This window comes from Triticum aestivum, chromosome 3B, assembly GCF_018294505.1.
Source record: "Triticum aestivum cultivar Chinese Spring chromosome 3B, IWGSC CS RefSeq v2.1, whole genome shotgun sequence".
Taxonomy (NCBI): Eukaryota; Viridiplantae; Streptophyta; class Magnoliopsida; order Poales; family Poaceae; genus Triticum; species Triticum aestivum.
Genome location: NC_057801.1, coordinates 484241374 through 484262665, shown reverse-complemented (window position 1 = coordinate 484262665; position 21292 = coordinate 484241374).

Below are 21292 nucleotides of genomic sequence, written 5' to 3'. Positions count from 1 at the left end.
GTACAAGCTCACCAACATGCCTACTTATCGTTGTTCCTGCCATGTGTTGTTATTCTGAATCTGTAATATCATTTGCCATGTTTGCATGGACGCTACCATATTTTCTGTTGATCTTTGGAATTAGTTCAGTAAGGGAGATTTGTTCTTTGTCTTTAGAACTAGCATGCCATGCCTTTGTATGACATGATAAGTTCATGTAGAAGGTTGTTTGATAGCTCTAAACATTGCAACCTGATATTATTTCCGCAAAGTCTGAAACTATAATTATATGCAATCTTGCCATGTCCTTTTGAGCATGTTCGAGTGATTTCTGGAGATAGCTCAGTGTTCATGTTTTGTCAAGCTTCATTTGTACATGATGTCCATGGCTTTTGTTCTTATGTTGGGGTGCTGTAGCATATTGTTTTGATGCTTGCTAGATGCCTAGTTGCTGTTTTGGACAGATTGTTGTTATCATGTTTGGAGAGTGTGTTGAACCGTTACTCCGTTTTGAGGGTGCTCTATATGTAACTTGCTTAGGTTTGCATGTAGTTTCATATTATCATGTTGCATCATTGGTTTGGTGTGTTTGCTTGATGTTTGAATGCATTTTGCATCAATGCCATGTTTAACTTGTTTTGCCCATATCTTCTAGGCCGTAGCTCCGAACTAAATGAACTTTATATGTAACTTGACTAGAATTTCGTGTAGATTATCTTTGTGCATCTTAACTTGCTGTTTAACAACTTGAATATAAGGTTTATTCAGATCTGGACCAATTTCGAAATTTGCATATGAGGACTTACCAAAATTGTTACACGTTGTTTCCAACCTCATTTAACCTTGATTTGATGTGTTGTTCTTGTATGTATCCTCTCTTGCCATGAGTAGCTTCATGTAGTCTTGCCTTGCATCATACTTGGTTGAGCATCATGTCTTGTATATGTGTGGTGTGTTTACCATGTTGTGTGCTTCTTCTCGATAGTTCCTGTTTCGTTGCGATCGTGAGGATTCGTTCGTCTTCGCTTGGTTCGTCTTCGTGGCTTCATCTTCTTCATGGACTCATTCTTCTCCCTTGCAGGATTTCAGGCAAGATGACCGCTACCCTGGATCTCACTACTATCATTGCTATGCTAGTTGATTCGTTCTATCGCTATGCTGCGCTACCTATCATTTACTCTTCAAGCCTCCCAAATTGCCATGTCAGCCTCTAACCTTTTTCACCCTTCCTAGCAAACCGTTGCTTGGCTATGTTACCGCTTTTGCTCAGCCCCTCTTATAGCGTTGTTAGTTGCAGGTGAAGTTGAAGATTGCTCCATGACGAACGTGATTATGTTGGGATATCACAATATCTCTTATTTAATTAATGCATCTATATACTTGGTAAAGGGTGGAAGACTCAGCCTTATGCCTGGTGTTTTGTTCCACTCTTGCCGGCCCTAGTTTCCGTCATACCGGTGTTATGTTCCTTGATTTTGTGTTCCTTACACGGTTGGGTGATTTATGGGACCCCCTTGACAGTTCGATTTGAATAAAACTCCTCCAGCAAGGCCCAACCTTGGTTTTAACATTTGCCACCTAAGCCTTTTTCCCTTGGGTTCTGCAGACTCAAGGGTCATCTTTATTTTAACCCCCCCGGGCCAGTGCTCCTTCGAGTGTTGGTCCGAATTGAGCTGCCTGCGGGGCCACCTTGGGGAAACTTGAGGACTGGTTTTACTCGTAGCTAGTCTCATCCGGTGTTGCCCTAAGAACGAGATATGTGCAGCTCCTATCGGTATTTGTCGGCACATCGGGCAGCTTTGCTGGTCTTGTTTTACCATTGTCGAAATGTCTTGTAACCGGGACTCCGAGTCTGATCGGGTCTTCCTGGGAGAAGGAATATCCTTCGTTGACCATGAGTGCTTATGATGGGATAAGTTGGGACACCCCTGCAGGGTTTAAACTTTCGAGAGACGTGCCTGTGGTTATGTGACATATGGAATTTTGTTAATGTCCGGTTGTAGATAACTTGACACCATATCCGAATTAAAACGCATCAACCGCGTGTGTAGCCGTGATGGTCTCTTTTTGGCGGAGTCCGGGAAGTGAACACGGTTTTGGGTTATGTTTGACGTAAGTAGGAGTTCAGGATCACTTCTTGATCATTGCTAGCTTCACGACCGTTCCGTTTGCTTCTCTTCTCGCTCTTATTTGTGTATGTTAGCCACCATATATGTTTAGTCGATGCTGCAACCTCACCACTTTACCCCTTCCTCACCCATTAAGCTTTGCTAGTCTTGACACCCATGGTAATGGGATTGCTGAGTCCTCGTGGCTCATAGATTACTACAACAACTGTTGCAGGTAGAGGTTATGCGATGATCATGACGCCAGAGTGATGTTTGCTTGTTTTGGAGTTCTTCTTCTACTTCTTCTTCGATCAGGGGATAGGTTCCTGGTCGGCAGCCTGGGCTAGCAGGGTGGATGTCGTTTGAGTTTCTGTTTGTGCTTCATCCGTAGTCGGATGTTGATCTTGTGTATAATGATGTTGTATTCGTGTGGCATTGTATGCCTCTTGTATGTATCCCCATCTATTATGTAATGTTTATGTAATGATATCCACCTTGCAAAAGCGTCTCCAATATGCGCTTCTATCCTTAGTGGGACCTTCGAGTTCCTTTAGGATAGGGTCGCATATTGGGCGTGACAGCTATCAAGCAACTGCCAAAGGGGCGTCCGCCGGGACCTGATGGGTTCACCTCCGAATTCCTCTACGCCTCTTGGACGATCATTAAGGATGATTAGGTCGACGCTTTTGAAAAGCTCTACCACTTCAATGGCGAAGGTTTCCAGTGGCTCAATGAGGCACTCCTTACTCTGATCCCAAAAAGGCCTGACGCCGGCACGCTCTTGGATTTCAGCCAATCAGCTTGATCCTTCTTGCTACCAAGCTCTTTGCCAAAGTGCTCTCACTCCGCCTAGTGCCCCGCCTCAGCGCTATGATCTCCACCAACTAGAGTGCCTTTGTTGCTGGTAGATGCATTCAGGATAATTGCTTGCTCGTCCAGCAAACTGCATGGCAGCTGCACAATCTCCGGCACCCACGCATCATGCTCAAGCTCGACAGCGTGCCTTCGACTCCGTCTCTTAAGCGTTTCTCCTCGAGACTCTCCTACACCTCGGCTTTGGCAACCGATGACACGAGTGGATTTGTATTCTTCTTGGCACGGCTAGCACACGTGTCCTCGTCAATGGCGCCCCGGGGCCGCCTATCCTTCACCGTTGTGGGCCACGGCAAGGAGACCTTGTCTCCCCTATGCTGTTTGTCATGGTGATTGACACCCTCAATAGTCTCATCTGCCGGGCCGCCCATGATGACGTGCTTCAATGCCTTACTTCGTGCCACATGTCTTCGAGCATATCCTTGTACATGGATAATGTGGTGATCTTCTGCCATCTGGACGTGCGTGACCTCACTGCCGTCTGCCAGCTTCTGCATGTCTTCGGTGCTGCCTTTGGTTTGCACACTAACCTTGCCAAGTGTGTTGCTACCCCCATCCAATGCGGGCCCATGGACTGGGCCGCGACCACGGCGCGCCAACTTCGCGTGCCCGCTCCAGGAATTCCCTACTACCTACCTCGGATTGCCACTCTTCATTCGCAAGATCAACACCAACGACCTGCAACCTATAATCGACAAGTTGGAACAGAGGCTTTCGCCCTGGTGGGCTTCCCTGATGTTGCAGAGACCGCCTCGTGCTTTGCAGGCACGTGCTATCCACCATGCCCATGCACATCCTCACCACGATGGACATCAACACCCTAGTCCTCAAGCAGATCAAACGCCTCATCCACAGCTTCCTTTGGTATGGGTGCAAGGAGGCCAGTGGTGGACACTGCCTTGTGAGCCAGCGTCGAGTCTATCGACCGATCTTCCTTGGTGGCCTTGGTATCCCTGATCTTTAGCGCACCGGCATCTCTTTGCACACTCGTCGGCTCTAGCTTAAGAGCACAAACGCTTCACGCCCATGGTAGCACCTACACATCCTGAGCTGCCTAGAGGTCCAGGCCATCTTCAGAGCCTCCACCGCATGGACGATCGACAATGGACGCACATTCAAGTTCTGGGAGGACCATTGGTTCGATGGCCAATCCATGGTTGAGATCGTGCCACTGTTATGGCGTCGTGCCCAAGCAACGATGCAAGGTGTGCTCCGTGCGTGATGGGCTACTCGATCGTGCCTGGATTGTGGATATCCAGGGAGCCATGGGCGCGGCCATGGCGGTGCAGTACGTCGCTCTATGGTGCCGGCTCCGCCTTGTTAACTTGTCTGACGGGCCGGACAAGCTCACCTGGTAATGGACTTCCTCGGGTTCCTACACCACCTGATCCTGCTACAAAGCTCTCTTCCATGGATGCACAACTAACCCAAATTGGTGTATTACCTGGTGTCGGTGTCAAAACTGGCAGATCTTGGGTAGGGGGGGCCCAAGCTGTGTGTCTAAGGATCAATGGTAACAGGAGACCAGGGGACACGGTGTTTACCTAGGTTTGAGCCCTCTTAAGGGAGGTAAAACCCTACTCCTACTTGATTATATTCGACGAGTATGAAGATTACAAGACTTGATCTACATCGAGATCATAAACCCTAGATCTCTAGCCTATGAGTATTCTAATGATGGTAGAGAGGTCCCCTCTACGGACTAACCCCTGATGTCTACTACACAACCTTCTTCTTGTAGACGTTGTTGGGCCTGCAAGTGCACAGGTTTGTAGGACAGTAGCAAATTTCCCTCAAGTGGACGACCTAAGGTTTATCAATCCTTAGGAGGCGTAGGATGAAGATGGTCTCTCTCAAGCAACCCTGCAACCAAATAACAAAGAGTCTCTTGTGTCCCCAACACACCCAATACAGTGGCAAATTGTATAGGTGCACTAGTTCGGCGAAGAGATGGTGATACAAGTGCAAAATAGATAGTAGATAAAGGTATTTGTAATCTGAAATTGTAAAAACAGCAAGGTAACAAGTGGTAAAAGTGAGTGTAAATGGTATTGCAATGATAGGAAACAAGGCCTAGGGTTCATACTTTCACTAGTGCAAGTTCTCTCAACAATAATAACATAGATAGATCATATAACAATCCCTCAACATGCAACAAAGAGCCACTCCAAAGCCACTAATAGCGGAGAACAAACGTATAGATTATGGTAGGGTATGAAACCACCTCAAAGTTATTCTTTCGGATCGATCTATAAAAGAGTTCGTACTAGAATAACACCTGAAGACACAAATCAACCAAAACCCTAATGTCACCTAGATACTCCATTGTCACCTCAAGTATCCGTGGGCATGATTATATGATATGCGTCACACAATCTCAGATTCATCCAACCAACATAAAAGTACTTCAAAGAGTGCCCCAAAGCTACTACCGGAGATTCAAGAACGTGTGCCAACCCCTATGCATAGGTTCCCAATGTCACGAAACCCGCAAGTTGATCACCAAACATACATCAAGTGGATCAATAGAATAACCCATTGTCACCACGGTTATCCCACGCAAGACATACATCAATTGTTCTCACAAAAGACTCAATCCGATAAAATAACTTCAAAGGGGAAACTCAATTCATCACAAGAGAGTAGAGGGGGAGAAACATCATAAGATCCAACTACAATAGCAAAGCTCGGGATACATCAAGATCATGCCATAGAGGGAACACGAGAGAGAACACGAGAGAGGGAGATCAAACACATAGCTACTGGTACATACCCTCAGCCCCGAGGGTGAACTACTCCCTCCTTGTCATGGATAGCGCCGAGATGATGAAGATGACCACCGGTGATGGGTTCCCCCTCCGGCAGGGTGCCGGAAAGGGCTCCCGAGAGGTTTTTGGTGGCTACTGAGGCTTGCGGCGCCGGAACTCCCGATCTATCTTCTGTTCTGGAAGTTTTAGGGTACGTAGGTATACATGGGTGCAAGGGGTACGTCGGTGGAGCTTCGGGGACCCCACAAGGCAGGGGGCGCGCACCCCACCCTCGTGGTCAGCTCCCATATCCTCTGACATAGAGTCCAAGTCTATCGGGTGGCTTTCCTTCCAAAAATAACTTCTCCAGTTGATTTCGTTCCGTTTTGACTCTGTCTGATATTCCTTTTCCTCGAAACACTGAAATAGGCATAAAACAACAAATCTGGGCTGGGCCTCCGGTTAATAGGTTAGTCCCAAAAGTAATATAAAAGTGGATAATAAAGCCCAATATTGCCTAAAACAGTAGATAAAGTAGCATGGAGCAATCAAAAATTATAGATACGTTGGAGACGTCTCAAGCATCCCCAAGCTTAATTCCTGCCTGTCCTCGAGTAGGTAAATGATAAAAAGAGAATTTTTGATGCGGAGTGATACTTTGGCATAATTTCAATGTAAATCTTATTAATCGTGATATGAATATTCAGATCCAAAAGATTCAAGAAAAAAGTTCATATTGACATAAAAATAATAATACTTCAAGCATACTAACTAAAGCAATCATGCCTTCTCAAAATAACATGGCTAAAGAAAGCTATCCCTACAAAATCACAGTCTGGCTATGCTCTATCTTCACCACACAAAGTATTTAAATCATGCACAACCCCGATGACAATCTAAGCAATTGTTTCATACTTTAACATTTTCAAAACTTTTTCAATCTTCACGCAATACATGAGCGTGAGCCATGGATATAGCACTATATGTGGAATAGAATGGTGGTTGTGGAGAAGACAAAAGGAGGGAAGATAGTCTCACATCAACTAGGTGTATCAACGGGCTATGGAGATGCCCATCAATAGATATCAATGTGAGTGAGTAAGGATTGCCATGCAACGGATGGACTAGAGATATAAGTATATGAAAGCTCAACAAAAGAAACTAAGTGGGTGTGCATCCAACTCGCTTGCTCACGAAGACCTAGGGCATTTTGTGGAAGCCCATCATTGGAATATACAAGCCAAGTTCTATAATGAAAGATTCCCACTAGTATATGAAAGTGATATCATAGGAGACTCTCTATCATGAAGATCATGGTGCTACTTTGAAGCACAAGTGTGGTAAAAGGATAGTAGCATTGTCCCTTCTCTCTTTTTCTCTCATTTATATATATATATATATATATATTTGTTTGGGCCTTCTATTTTTTTATGGCCTCTTTTTTTTCTCTTCTTTTATTATTATTTTTCGTACGAAGTCAAATCCCGACTTGTGGGGGAATCATAGTCTCCATCATCCTTTCCTCACTAGGACAATGCTCTAAAAATGATGATCATCACACTTTTATTTTTCTTACAACTCAACAATTACAACTCGATTCTTAGAACAAAATATGACCCTATACGAATGCCTCCGGCGGTGTACCGGGATGTGCAATGACTCATGAGCGACATGTATGAAAGAATTATGAATGGTGGCTTTGCCACAAATACGATGTCAACTACATGATCATGCAAAGCAATATGACAATGATGGAGCGTGTCATATGAACGCAACGGTGGAAAGTTGCATGGCAATATATCTCGGAATGGCTATGGTAATGCCATAATAGGTAGGTATGGTGGCTGTTTTGAGGAAGGTATATGGTGGGTGTATGATATCGGCGAAAGGTGCGCGGTATTAGAAAGGCTAGCAATGGTGGAAGGATGGGAGTGCGTATAATCCATGGACTTAACATTAGTCATAAGAACTCATGCACTTATTGCAAAAATCTACAAGTTATCAAAGCAAAGTATTACACGCATGCTCCTAGGGGGATAGATTGGTAGGAAAAGACCATCGCTCGTTCTCGACCGCCACTCATAAGGAAGACAATCAATAAATAAAATTGTGCTCCAACTTCATCACAAAGCGGTTCACCATACGGGCATGCTACGGGAATCACAAACTTCAACACAAGCATTCTTTAAATTCATAATCACCCAACTAGCATCACTTTGATATTATCACCTCCATATCTCAAAACAATTATCAAGCATCAAACTTATCTTAGTATTCAACGCACTCAAAAGAAAGTTTCACATATCTTGAATACCAAGTATATTAATGTTAAGAAAATTACCATGCTATTAAAGACTCTCAAAATAATATAAGTGAAGCATGAGAGTTCATCTGTTTCTTCAAAATAAAACCACCATTGTGCTCTAAAAGATATAAGTGAAGTACTAGAGCAAATGACAAACTACTCTGAAAGATATAAGTGAAGATCAATGAGTAGTCCAATAATAGTGCAACTATGTGAAGACTCTCCCATTTAATAATTTTAGATCTTTAAACTTTATTCAAACAGCAAGCAAAGCTAAAGAAAACTACATTGCAAGGATAGCACAACTCATGTGAAGAAGCAAAAACTTAGGCTCAACCGATACTAACCGATAGTTGTTGAAGAGGAAAGGTGGGATGCCTACCGGGGCATCCCCAAGCTTAGATGCCTGAGACTTCTTGAAATATTATCTTGGGGTGCCTTGGGCATCCCCAAGCTTGAACTTTTGTGTCTCCTTAATTCCTCTCATATCATGGTTTCTCTTTTTATCAAAAGCTTCATTCACAACAAACTCAACAAGAACTCGTGAGATAGGTTAGTATAAACCAATGCAAAACCTTATCATTTTATACTGTAACAAATCACTAAAATTATTATTCAACATTGCATACTAAATTCCTCTGCATATTTAATACTACTATCCTTAAATAGAATCATTAAACAAGCAAACATATGCAAACAATGCAAACATAACAGCAATCTGCCAAAACAGTACAGTCTGTAAAGAATGCAAGAGTATCAATACTTCCCTGACTCCAAAAATTATGAACTAAAATTACCACTGTAATAAATTTATCAGATCTTAATATTCAAAAAGATTCAACGTTATACCATTTTCTGACTTTTCTAGGGAATTTTTGCAACAACGGTAAACTTTCTGTTTTCAAACAGCAACATGTATACAAGCAAAATAAGCATGGCAAAGGCAATCCTTGACTTTTTTATTGAAACTAAAGATGCAAAACATTATTATAACTAACATCAAGCAAAAACTAACAAGAGAAAATGACGCTCCAAGCAAAACACATATCATGTGGTGAATAAAAATATAGCTCCAAGTAAAGTTACCGATGAACGAAGACGAAAGAGGGGATGCCATCCGGGGCATCCCCAAGCTTAGGCTCTTGGTTGTCCTTGAATATTACCTTGGGGTGCCTTGGTCATCCCCAAGCTTAGGCTCTTACCACTCCTTATTCCATAGTCCATCGAATCTTTACCCAAAACTTGAAAACTTCAACCACACAAAAGTCAACACAAAACTCGTAAGCTCCGTTAGTATAAGAAATTAAAACCACCACTTAGGTACTGTAATGAACTCATTATAAATTCATATTGGTGTAATATCTACTGTACTCCAACTTATCTATGGTTCATACCCTCCGATACTACTCATAGATTCATCAAAATAAGCAAACAACACATAGAAAACAGAATCTGTCAAAAACAGAACAGTCTGTAGTAATCTGTATCAAACATATACTTCTGGAACCCCAAAAATTATGAAATAAATTTTTGGACCTGAGAAATTTTTCTATTAATCATCTGCAAAAAGAATCAACCTAAAAGCACTCTCCAGTAAAAAATGGCAGCTAATCTCGTGAGCGCAAAAGTTTCTGTTTTTTACAGCAAGATCACATAAACTTCACCCAAGTCTTCCCAAAGGTTCTACTTGGCACTTTATTGAAACAAAAGCTATAAAACATGATTACTACAGTAGCGTAATCATGTGGACACACAAAAACAGTAAGGGTAAATATTGGGTTGTCTCCCAACAAGCGCTTTTCTTTAATGCCTTTCTAGCTAGGCATGATGATGGCAATGATGCTCACATAAAAGATAAGAATTGAAACATAACGGGAGCATCATGAAGCATATGACTAGCACATTTAAGTCTAACCCACTTCCTATGCATAGGGATTTTGTGAGCAAACAACTTATGGGAACAATAATCAACTAGCATAGGAAGGTAACACAAGCATAGCTTCAAGAATTTAAGCACATAGGAAGGAAACTTGACATTACTGAAATTCCTACAAGCATATGTTCCTCCCTCATAATAATTTTCAGTAGCATCATGAATGAACTCAACAATATAACCAGGACCTAAAGCATTATTTTCATGATCTACTTGCATAGAATTTTTAATACTCTCCACATAAGCAAAATTCTTCTCATTCGGAATAGTAGTGGGAGCAAACTCAACAAAATAACTATCATATGATTGAAAATTAAGATCAAGATGACACATATCATGGTTATTATTATTCTTTAAAGCATACGTGTCATCACAATAATCATCATAGATAGGAGGCATGCTTTCATCATAGTAAATTTGCTCATCAAAGCTTGGGGGACAAAAAATATCATCTCCATCAAACATAGCTTCCCCAAGCTTGTGGCTTTGCATATCATTAGCATCATGGGTATTCAGGGAATTCATACTAACAACATTGCAACCATGCTCATCATTCACATATTTTATGCCAAGCATTCTATGTAATTCTTCTTCTAGCACTTGAGCACAATTTTCCTTTCCATCATACTCACGAAAGATATTAAAAAGATGAAGCGTATGAGACAAACTCAATTCCATTTTTTGGTAGTTTTCTTTTATAAACTAAACTAGTGATAAAACAAGAAACAAAAAGATTCGATTGCAAGATCTAAAGATATACCTTCAAGCACTCACCTCCCCGGCAACGTCGCCAGAAAAGAGCTTGATGTCTACTACACAACCTTCTTCTTGTAGACGTTGTTGGGCCTGCAAGTGCACAGGTTTGTAGGACAATAGCAAATTTCCATCAAGTGGATGACCTAAGGTTTATCAATCCGTAGGAGGCGTAGGATGAAGATGGTCTCTCTCAAGCAACCCTGCAACCAAATAACAAAGAGTCACTTGTGTCCCCAACACACCTAATACAATGGCAAATTGTATAGGTGCACTAGTTCGGCGAAGAGATGGTGATACAAGTGCAAAATAGATAGTAGATAAAGGTATTTGTAATCTGAAATTGTAAAAACAGCAAGGTAACAAGTGGTAAAAGTGAGTGTAAATGGTATTGCAATGATAGGAAACAAGGCCTAGGGTTCATACTTTCACTAGTGCAAGTTCTCTCAACAATAATAACATAGATAGATCATATAGCAATCCCTCAACATGCAACAAAGAGCCACTCCAAAGCCACTAATAGCGGAGAACAAACGTAGAGATTATGGTAGGGCACGAAACCACCTCAAAGTTATTCTTTCGAATCGATCTATAAAAGAGTTCGTACTAGAATAACACCTTAAGACACAAATCAACCAAAACCCTAATGTCACCTAGATACTCCATTGTCACCTCAAGTATCGGTGGGCATGATTATACGATATGCGTCACACAATCTTAGATTCATCCAACCAACATAAAAGTACTTCAAAGAGTGCCCCATAGCTACTACCAGAGAGTCAAGAACGTGTGCCAACCCCTATGCATAGGTTCCCAATGTCACGAAACCCGCAAGTTGATCACCAAAACATACATCAAGTGGATCAATAGAATAACCCATTGTCACCACGGTTATCCCAAGCAAGACATACATCAAGTGTTCTCATAAAAGACTCAATTCGATAAAATAACTTCAAAGGGGAAACTCAATTCATCACAAGAGAGTAGAGGGGGAGAAACATCATAAGATCCAACTACAATAGCAAAGCTCGGGATACATCAAGATTGTGCCATAGAGGGAACACGAGAGAGAACACGAGAGAGGGAGATCAAACACATAGCTACTGGTACATACCCTCAGCCCCGAGGATGAACTACTCCCTCATCGTCATGGATAGCACCGGGATGATGAAGATGGCCACCGGTGATGGGTTCCCCCTCCGACAGGGTGCCGGAAAGGGCTCCTGAGAGGTTTTTGGTGGCTACAGAGGCTTGCGGTGGTGGAACTCCCGATCTATCTTCTGTTCTGGAAGTTTTAGGGTACGTAGGTATATATGGGTGCAAGGGGTACGTCGGTGGAGCTTCGGGGGCCCCACAAGGCAGGGGGGCGCGCCCTAGGGTGGTGGGCGCACCCCCCACCCTCGTGGCCAGCTCCCGTATCTTCTGACGTAGAGTCCAAGTCTATTGGGTGGCTTTCCTTCCAAAAATAACTTCTCCAGTTGATTTCGTTCCGTTTTAACTCCGTCTGATATTCCTTTTCCTTGAAACTCTAAAATAGGCATAAAACATCAAATCTGGGCTGGGCCTCTGGTTAATAGGTTAGTCCCAAAATTAATATAAAAGTGGATAATAAAGCCCAATATTGCCTAAAACAGTAGATAAAGTAGCATGGAGCAATCAAAAATTATAGATACGTTGGAGACGTATCAACCCCTCCAGTTTGTATACACACAGGAGGGGCCTAGGGTTTGTACAAGGTCGGTTCATCAGGGAAGGAAGCTTGCCGACTCTAATCTTGCCGCCTATGTATTGAGAAGTCCCATCCAGACACGAAGAGTAATCTTTGGCTTGATCTTGTATGGCCCATCCAACCCGGCCTATACTCCTGGGCCGGACACCTGAGGACCCTCGAATCCAGGACTCCCTCAGTAGCCCCAGAACTTGCCTTCAATGACGATGTTGTGTGTGGATGTAAGTCTTCGGCTTTGCAAGGCGGGCTCGCCAGCATACTCCGGATTGATTATAGTCCAACATCGGTTTCTGCATCCATTCTTTATGATTCCTCCTTGCCGTTGCCTCGATTTCCACACACCTGAGTGAATGCGAACAGTCTGTTACCCTTGTATTTTAATGTTTCCAACAGGTACAGGCATCACCTATATAGCAAAGTTAGATATTCAAAACGCCATCTCGCATAGCCCCAAGAGCTACAGAGCGAACCACGGAAAAAACTTAAACCATGGCTATTGTTCGCGGCTCCTCCTCGCGTCCTCATGGCACTCAAGAGGGGGATTAGCAGAGCTACTCCATACCTCATCTCTAGCTCAATCGGCTCCAGACACAAGGACATCCCCCCCATGGAACTACTCTCCGTACTGGCAATGTTAACTTCCATGGGCGATGATGCATTAGTAGAAAATTTCCCCAACCCCAGCCAAGGAGAGAGGGTGTGCTTCATCTTGTTCCTTCTGAGGGGCGTGGGATTCCCAATCCATCCCTTCCTTAGGGGTCTACTGGAATATTACGGGATCCAACTGCACAACCTCACACCAGGTTCCGTTTTGCACATTTCTGGTTTTTTCGCCCTTTGCGAATTATTTTTAGGCTGTGAGCCTCATTTTGAACTATGGAAGAAGTTCTTCTGCCTCGCCCCCCGCCATCAGGGCGGAGGGTCTATATTTGAGGTGGGCGGTGCCAAAGTATGGTGCGTAGCCGGATTCGGTTATCTAGTCGGGACTCCGAAGAGGGGGTCCGACGAATGGTCTTCGAAATGGTTATACATTGAGGATGTTCCTCTTCCGGACCCTATTCGGCACGGGCTTCCCGAATTCTCCAGCGCTCCCTTAAAGAGGCTATTCAGCTGGCGCCCCAAGTCTCCTAGACAAGAGGATAGTGCAGAAGTAATGAGATTGGTCAGCAAGTTCAGATTGTTGACCCATTTCGGACTCTCCATCATTGAAGTCATGGCTATTGTGATAAAGCGATGTATCCAACCGCTTCAATCCAGAGTGGGTCCTTTGTGGAACTACAATGGGGAGGACGACGCTTCCCGCTATACGCTAAAGGGTCCGAATGACCAAGCCGCATTGGTCGCCATGCTTATGGATCTTTATAAAGGAGAGGAGGAAGACTTCGCCTGTCTACAATGACGGGACGGCTACTCCATGTACAACCCTGTTGACTGGGTAAGCTTAATCATTCAACACCTTTTTATCATTGGGGTGAATTGACTAAATACTTTGGTTGTTTCAAAACAGTCGTGGAGGAAGGTAGTCGAGAACATCCATTGCCCTCCTCCCCAACCAAAAGACCACGCACGTCACGAAGATCCCAGATTCCACGAAGATCTGGATATATTTGTGGAATTCAAAGACAGAGTCTATTACCAGGCGAGCCTTGACGGCTCAGAGGTAGCCATCATGGCCGACTACCCCAATCTCTACCCCTTCGTTAAGGTAAGTGTTCGGTAGTCAAAAAAGGAGTGACATTTCCGCACAAAACTTACTCTCCGCACTGAACAGTACTTCGCAGGATCGATGTTCAGCAAACCGCACCCAAGGATGGGCAACAAGAAGAAGGAAGACACCCTCAAGGGGTGGTCGTGTGAAGCAAAAGGGAACCGGGAGCACCGCTGAGCGTGCTCCATCACCAAAAAGGTATGTGTCTAATTTCATGTTTTCAGGCGTGAAGCCAAATTTTCATTTTTCATCCTCCTTCTATGATCTCAGGAGGCGTACCCGACGGACGTAAATAAGATCCCGACCAGCCGAGCCGCAACCAATCCGGCACCGGATATGTCAACTAGGACCGGGGCGCATGTTGCTTCGGCGCAGACCCATCTGCCCCATGAAGAGCCGGATGAGGTGTCCGTCAGCAACTCCGAAGTGGAAAGTGCGATGAATCATCGACATTTGAAAGAAGCCCTGCACACTCCTGCTTTAACAGAGCCGGAATTTACCACCCTTAGCACCGTGGCGCATACATCCGAGCTGCCCGAGATGGACTTACAGGAGTCGCTCGCCTGTTCTCAAAAGATATACATGTATTAATTTATATAAATTTAGTAGATAGATAGCAGTAGCCCCCGAGACTGAAAGCGGGTGGAACAAACCGATTTGAGGATTGTTTATGACCGCAGGTTCTCAAGGAGAAGAACAGTGCATTGTCCCAGGAGCTCGAGGCAAGCTGTACACAACTAAATACCGCTGTCTCCGAGCTTGAAGAAATGAAGGGTGCCTCGATGTACTTTGGCAAATGAAAAACTAGAAGAAGAAGTGAAGAAGCAAGCCGAAGAGATAGAGAGCTTAAAGGCTCAACTCTTGGAGGCACAACAGGAAAACCAGAAGCTGAAGAGCGGCATGTCCGGTATGAGTTGTGACCCATCCGAATTATTAATATAATCATATAATGTGAATGTTATAGTTCGGTTGATACAGGTATGTTGACTGGGCGTCACGAGGAGGAAGTGTCGGGCTAGAAATCAACATTCTAAAAGAATTGTCAAAGTTGCACGAGCGTGCCCGGAAGGCCATGAAGAATATGGCCAAAGCCTTATGGTCCTCCTATGCCCCTCCAGAAAGTATCGAGGAGTTGGCAGATCTGTTCAAGGGTGATCGGCATTGCTTCGAGCTGTGGAAGACGTCTGCATGCCATGAAGGTGCACGAGAGGCATGGGCCATGGTGAAGACACGCTACACCGGACTTGATTCGAACCATATGGCCCGAGTCGGACCTCAAGGACCTAACGGGAAGGAAATTCCTGTAAGCTCAGTATACGACCAAGTAATGACAGCGGCGACATATTTGCAACAAGATTGTAAACTAGATAGTCTACTAGATGCATAGAAAGATAGTAGGCGTTCGATTCGATGTAACAATGTACTTTATGACCGAACTTATCTCTTGCCGAACTTATAAAAAAATTGTCATCGCATACCTTCGGCTTCCACCTCCGAACCAAGAAGTCGGAGTGTTTCCATATACCATGTTAAACTAAGAAATGTTTAGTATCTTTGGAAACCATGCAATCCGGTCGTATTGCTCGAACAGACAAAAAGTGTTAGGGGAGTTATGTTATATTACTATTTAACATAAGAAACATCTTCCAAGAAAAATAGTTCCGTTAGGGGTTCCTTTCCTTGGGCTGGCGTGCCAAATGATGCATGCCTAGGCTCGTGTCCGAAATGCAGGCATCCAATTTCATAATTTCCAGAAACAGTCTATTGTATACGTGTCGACCAATTATTCCCTTAAGAACGCTAGCTTTCGGCTTCACCTGTCTGAGGTACAAGCCCGGATAACCCAGTTGTAGCAATCATAGAGGTACTCCCTTTACACCCTAGTTGAACAATCGGGAACATATGGTATAAACAAAGGAGCAAGGCAACCCAGCTTGGCAAAAACTTAAGTCATAGAGGTGCATAAAATGGCAGAAGCAACAACCGTTATGGACGAAAGAAGCTTAAAAGCTTTTCAATAAAATTCTTCTTTAAAAGAAGCCCCCCTGTATGGTGGGGTGTATACATTTATGTTGTAAATATGCCCTAGAGGCAATAATAAAATGATTATTATTATATTTCTTTGTTCATGATAATTGTCTTTCCTGACCATGGACATTGGATGTCGTTGATAACGGGATCACATCGTTAGGAGAATGATGTGATGGGCAAGACCCAATCCTAAGCATAGCACAAGATCGTGTAGTTCGTTTGCTAAGAGCTTTTCTAATGTCAAGTATCATTTCCTTAGACCATGCGATTGTGCAACTCCCGGATACCGTAGGAATGCTTTGGGTGTACCAAACGTCACAACGTAACTGGGTGGCTATAAAGGTGCACTGCAAGTATCTCCAAAAGTGTTTGCTGGGTTGGCATGAATCGAGATTGGGATTTGTCACTCTGTATGACGGATAGGTATCTCTGGGCCCACTCGGTAATGCATCATCATAATGAGCTCAATATGACTAATGAGTTAGCCATGGGATCATGCGTTATAGAACAAGTAAAGAGACTTGCCGGTAACGAGATTGAACAAGGTATAGGGATATCGATGATCGAATCTCGGGCAAGTAACATACCGATAGACAAAGGGGATTGTATACGGGATTGACTGAATCCTCGACATCGTGGTTCATCCGATCAGATCATCATGGAACATGTGGGACACAACATGGGTATCAAGATCCTGCTGTTGGTTATTGGCTGGAGAACGTCTCGGTCATGTCTGCATGGTTCCTGAACTCGTAGGGTCTACACACTTAAGGTTCGGTGACGCTAGAGTTGTTATGGGAAATTGTATGTGGTTACCAAAGGTTGTTCGGAGTTCCGGATGAGATCCCGGACGTCACGAGGAGTTCCGGAATAGTCCGGAGGTGAAGATTTATATAAGGGAAGTCCAGTTTCAGTCGCCGGAATGGTTTCGGGGGTTATCGGTATTTTACCGGGACCATTGAAAGGTGTCCGGGGGTCCATCGGGTGGGGCCATCTGCCTCGGGGGACTTAACTGGCTGAATGTGGGAGGGAACCAGCCCCCTAGTGGGCTGGTGCGCCACCCCAAGGGCCCGAGGCACCTAGGGTTTGGAAACCCTAGGGGAGGGGTGTCGGTGTCAAAACCGGCGGATCTCGGGTAGGGGGTCCCGAACTGTGCGTCTAGGGCTAATGGTAACAGGAGGTGGGGGACATGATGTTTACCCAGGTTCGGGCCCTCTCTATGGAGGTAAAACCCTACTTCCTGCTTGATTGATCTTTATGATATGAGTATTACAAGAGTTGATCTACACAAGATCGTAGAGGCTAAACCCTAGAAGCTAGCCTATGATTATGATTGTTCTTGTCCTACAGACTAAACCCTCCAGTTTATATAGACACCGGAGGGGGCTAGGGTTACACAAATTCGGTTACAGAGAAAGGAATCTTCATATCCGAATTGCCAAGCTTGCCTTCCACGCAAAGGAGAGTCCCATCCGGACACGGGACGAAGTCTTCTATCTTGTATCTTCATAGCCCAACAGTCCGGCCAATGTATATAGTCCGGCTGTCTGAGGACCCCTTATCCAGGACTCCCTCAGTAGCCCCTGAATACTTCAAAGTAGATCTTGAACACCAGAATCGTGTCCGCTTCTACAAAACAAATTCCACATACCGCCGTAGAGAGTATAACATCCCATGAGTCCAATCTGCTGACAACTTCTTCATGTCATCACGCCACAACCCGATCTTTATTCAAACCGTTTTAGCCTGCCCTCACATATTTCGAGGTGCGGCTTTATTGGCACGTCTTGTCAAGGCAGAGATCATGTCCCCTTATCGCGGGATTCTCATCAATATGGGTATGGGTAACCCAACCGTGCCATCAGCATGGCACTTGGGGAATAAGCGAATTTTAGGGCGAGTGGGGAGGCGCATGATGTTTTCTGCCTTTATAAAGGGATAAGGATTCCCCTCTTTCACCCAATCCTTCTCTCCTGCTTCCCATTCTCGAGCTCCAGCACCCAAGTTCTCATCTCTTCCGCCCAAAAAGCACTCCAACCATGTCCAGATCCGGAGCGCAAGGCAAGTGGATGGCCTCCTCCGTCAAGGAGAAGGTTATCAAGAAACTCCGGGAGGCCGGGTACCTAGCCAAGAAGATCGCGCACCATCTCCCGATGGCGGGACAGGTCGTCCCTACTTCGGAACCCCACGAGAGGGTTGTATTCCTCCCTCAGTTTGTCCGTGGGTTGGGGTTTCCCGTCCACCCATTTGTTCGCGGCCTTATGTATTACTACGGGATTGATTTCCATGATATATCCCCCAATTCTTTCCTCAACATCTCAACATTCATCATCGTGTGCGAGGCCTTCCTCCGCATCCCTCCACACTTCAGACTGTGGCTAAAGATCTTCAATGGGAAGTCGAAGGTGATAGGCGACGAGCACGCCGAGTGTGGAGGCGCCATGGTGAGCAAGATGCCTGATATGTCTCTGTTGTATCTACTTTTCCAAACACTTTTGCCCTTGTTTTGGACTCTAATTTGCATGATTTGAATGAATCTAACCCGGACTGACGCTGTTTTCAGCAGAACTGCCATTGTGTTATTTTTGTGCAGAAATAGAAGTTCTCAGAATGACCTGCAAATCCACGGAGATAATTTTTGGAAAATATAAAAATATTGGCGAAAGAATCAAGGTCAGGGGCCCCACACCCTGTCCACGAGGGTGGGGGGCGCGCCCCCTGTCTCGTGGGCCCCCTGCTGCTCCACCGACCTTAACTCTAACTCCATATATTCCGTTTCGCGGAGAAAAAACTCAGAGAGGAAGTTTCATCGCGTTTTACGATATGGAGCCGCCGCCAAGCCCTAAAACCTCTCGGGAGGGCTGATCTGGAGTCTGTTCGGGGTTCCGGAGAGGGGGATTCGTCGCTATCGTCATCATTAACCATCCTCCATCACCAATTTTATGATGATCACCACCGTGCGTGAGTAATTCCATTTTAGGCTTGCTGGACGGTGATGGGTTGGATGAGATTTACCATGTAATCAAGTTAGTTTTGTTAGGGTTTGATCCCTAGTATCCACTATGTTCTGAGATTGTTGTTGCTATGACTTTGCTATGCTTAATGCTTGTCACCTGGGCCCGAGTGCCATGATTTCAAATCTGAAACTATTATGTTTTGATGAATATATGTGAGTTCTTGATCCTATCTTGCAAGTCTATAGTGACCTATTACGTGTTATGATCCGACAACCCCGAAGTGCCAATAATCGGGATACTTCTCGGTGATGACCTTAGTTTGAGGAGTTCATGTATTCACTATGTGTTAATGCTTTGGTCCGGTACTATATTAAAAGGAGGCCTTAATATCCCTTAGTTTCCATTAGGACCCCACTGCCACGGGAGGGTAGGACAAAAGATGTCATGCAAGTTCTTTTCCATAAGCATGTATGACTATATTCGGAATACATGCCTACATTACATTGATGAACTGGAGCTAGTTCTGTGTCACCCTATGTTATAACTATTACATGATGAATTGCATCTGACATAATTATCCATCATTGATCCAATGCCTACGAGCTTTTCACATTTTGTGCTTTGCTTATTTACTTTTCCGTTGCTACTGTTACAATTACTACGAAACCGCTATCGTTACTTTTGCCACTGTTACCATTACTATCATACTAATTTGCTACTAAATACTTTGCTACAGATACTAAGTTATCCAGGTGTGGTTGAATTGACAACTCAACTGCTAATACTTGAGAATATTCTTTGGCTCCCCTTGTGTCAAATCAATAAATTTGGGTTGAATACTCTACCCTCGAAAATTGTTGCGATCCCCTATACTTGTGGGTTATCAAGACTATTTTCTGGCACCGTGGCCGGGGAGCATAGCTCTATTCTTTGAGTCACTTGGGATTTATATCTGCTGATCACTATGAAGAACTTGAAATATCAAAGAACTAAAATTTATCCCTCAACTATGAGGGGAGGTAAGGAACTGCCATCTAGCTCTGCACTTGATTCTCCTTCTGTTATGAGTAAGCTTGCGACACCTAAACCTGCTACTGCTATGAATTCTGATATGTCGCATTTTATTGATGATGCCACTTCTACTATGCATGATACTTATGATGAAACTACTTCTATGCTTGATACTACTGTGCCATTAGGTGAATTTCTTGATGAACAACTTACTAGAGCTAGGGAGAATGAAATTATTGAAATTGATAATATTGATGATAGTGATGATGAAGGTTCTCCCCCTAAATATGAAATGCCTGTTGTTCCTGAGGGTTATGTTATGGATGAAGAAACTGCTAGAGATTTTCTTGCTTGCAATGATAGATCAGATCTTAAGAAATTACTAGCTAAGCTGAAACAGAAAACTCTGAATGCCAGAATGAAATATGACCCTGCTTTTGCCACTTCACCTATCTTTGTTACTAATAAGGATTATGAATTCTCTGTTGATCCTGAGATAATTACTTTGGTTGAATCTAGTCCTTTCTATGGCACTGAATCTGAAACTGTAGTGGCACATCTCACTAAGTTATATGATATAGCCACCCTGTTTACTAACGATGAGAAGTCCCGCTATTATTATATCCTTATGATATTTCCGTTCTCATTAAAGGGTGATGCTAAAACTTGGTTTAATTCTCTTGATCCTGGTTGTGTGCGTAGTCCCCAGGATATGACCTATTACGTCTCTGCTAAATATTTCCCTGCTCATAAGAAACAAGCTGCCTTGCGGGAAATATATAATTTTGTGCAAATCAAAGAAGAGAGTCTCCCACAAGATTGGGGAGGCTTCTCCGGTTACTTAATTCTTTTCCTGATCATCCTCTTAAGAAAAATGAAATACTTGATATCTTTTATAATGGACTAACTGATGCTTCCAAGGACCACTTGGATAGTTGTGATGGTTGTGTTTGAGAGAAAGAATAGTCGACCAAGCTGAATTGTTATTGAATAATATGTTGACTAATGAAAATAATTGGACTCTTCCCGAGCCAATTCCTGAGCGAATTGAGCCAACTCCTGATCCTATTCCTAAACCAACTCCAAAGAAGAGGGGTGTTCTATTTCTCAGTCCTGAAGATATGCAAGAGGCAAAGAAGTCAATGAAACAAAAAGGTA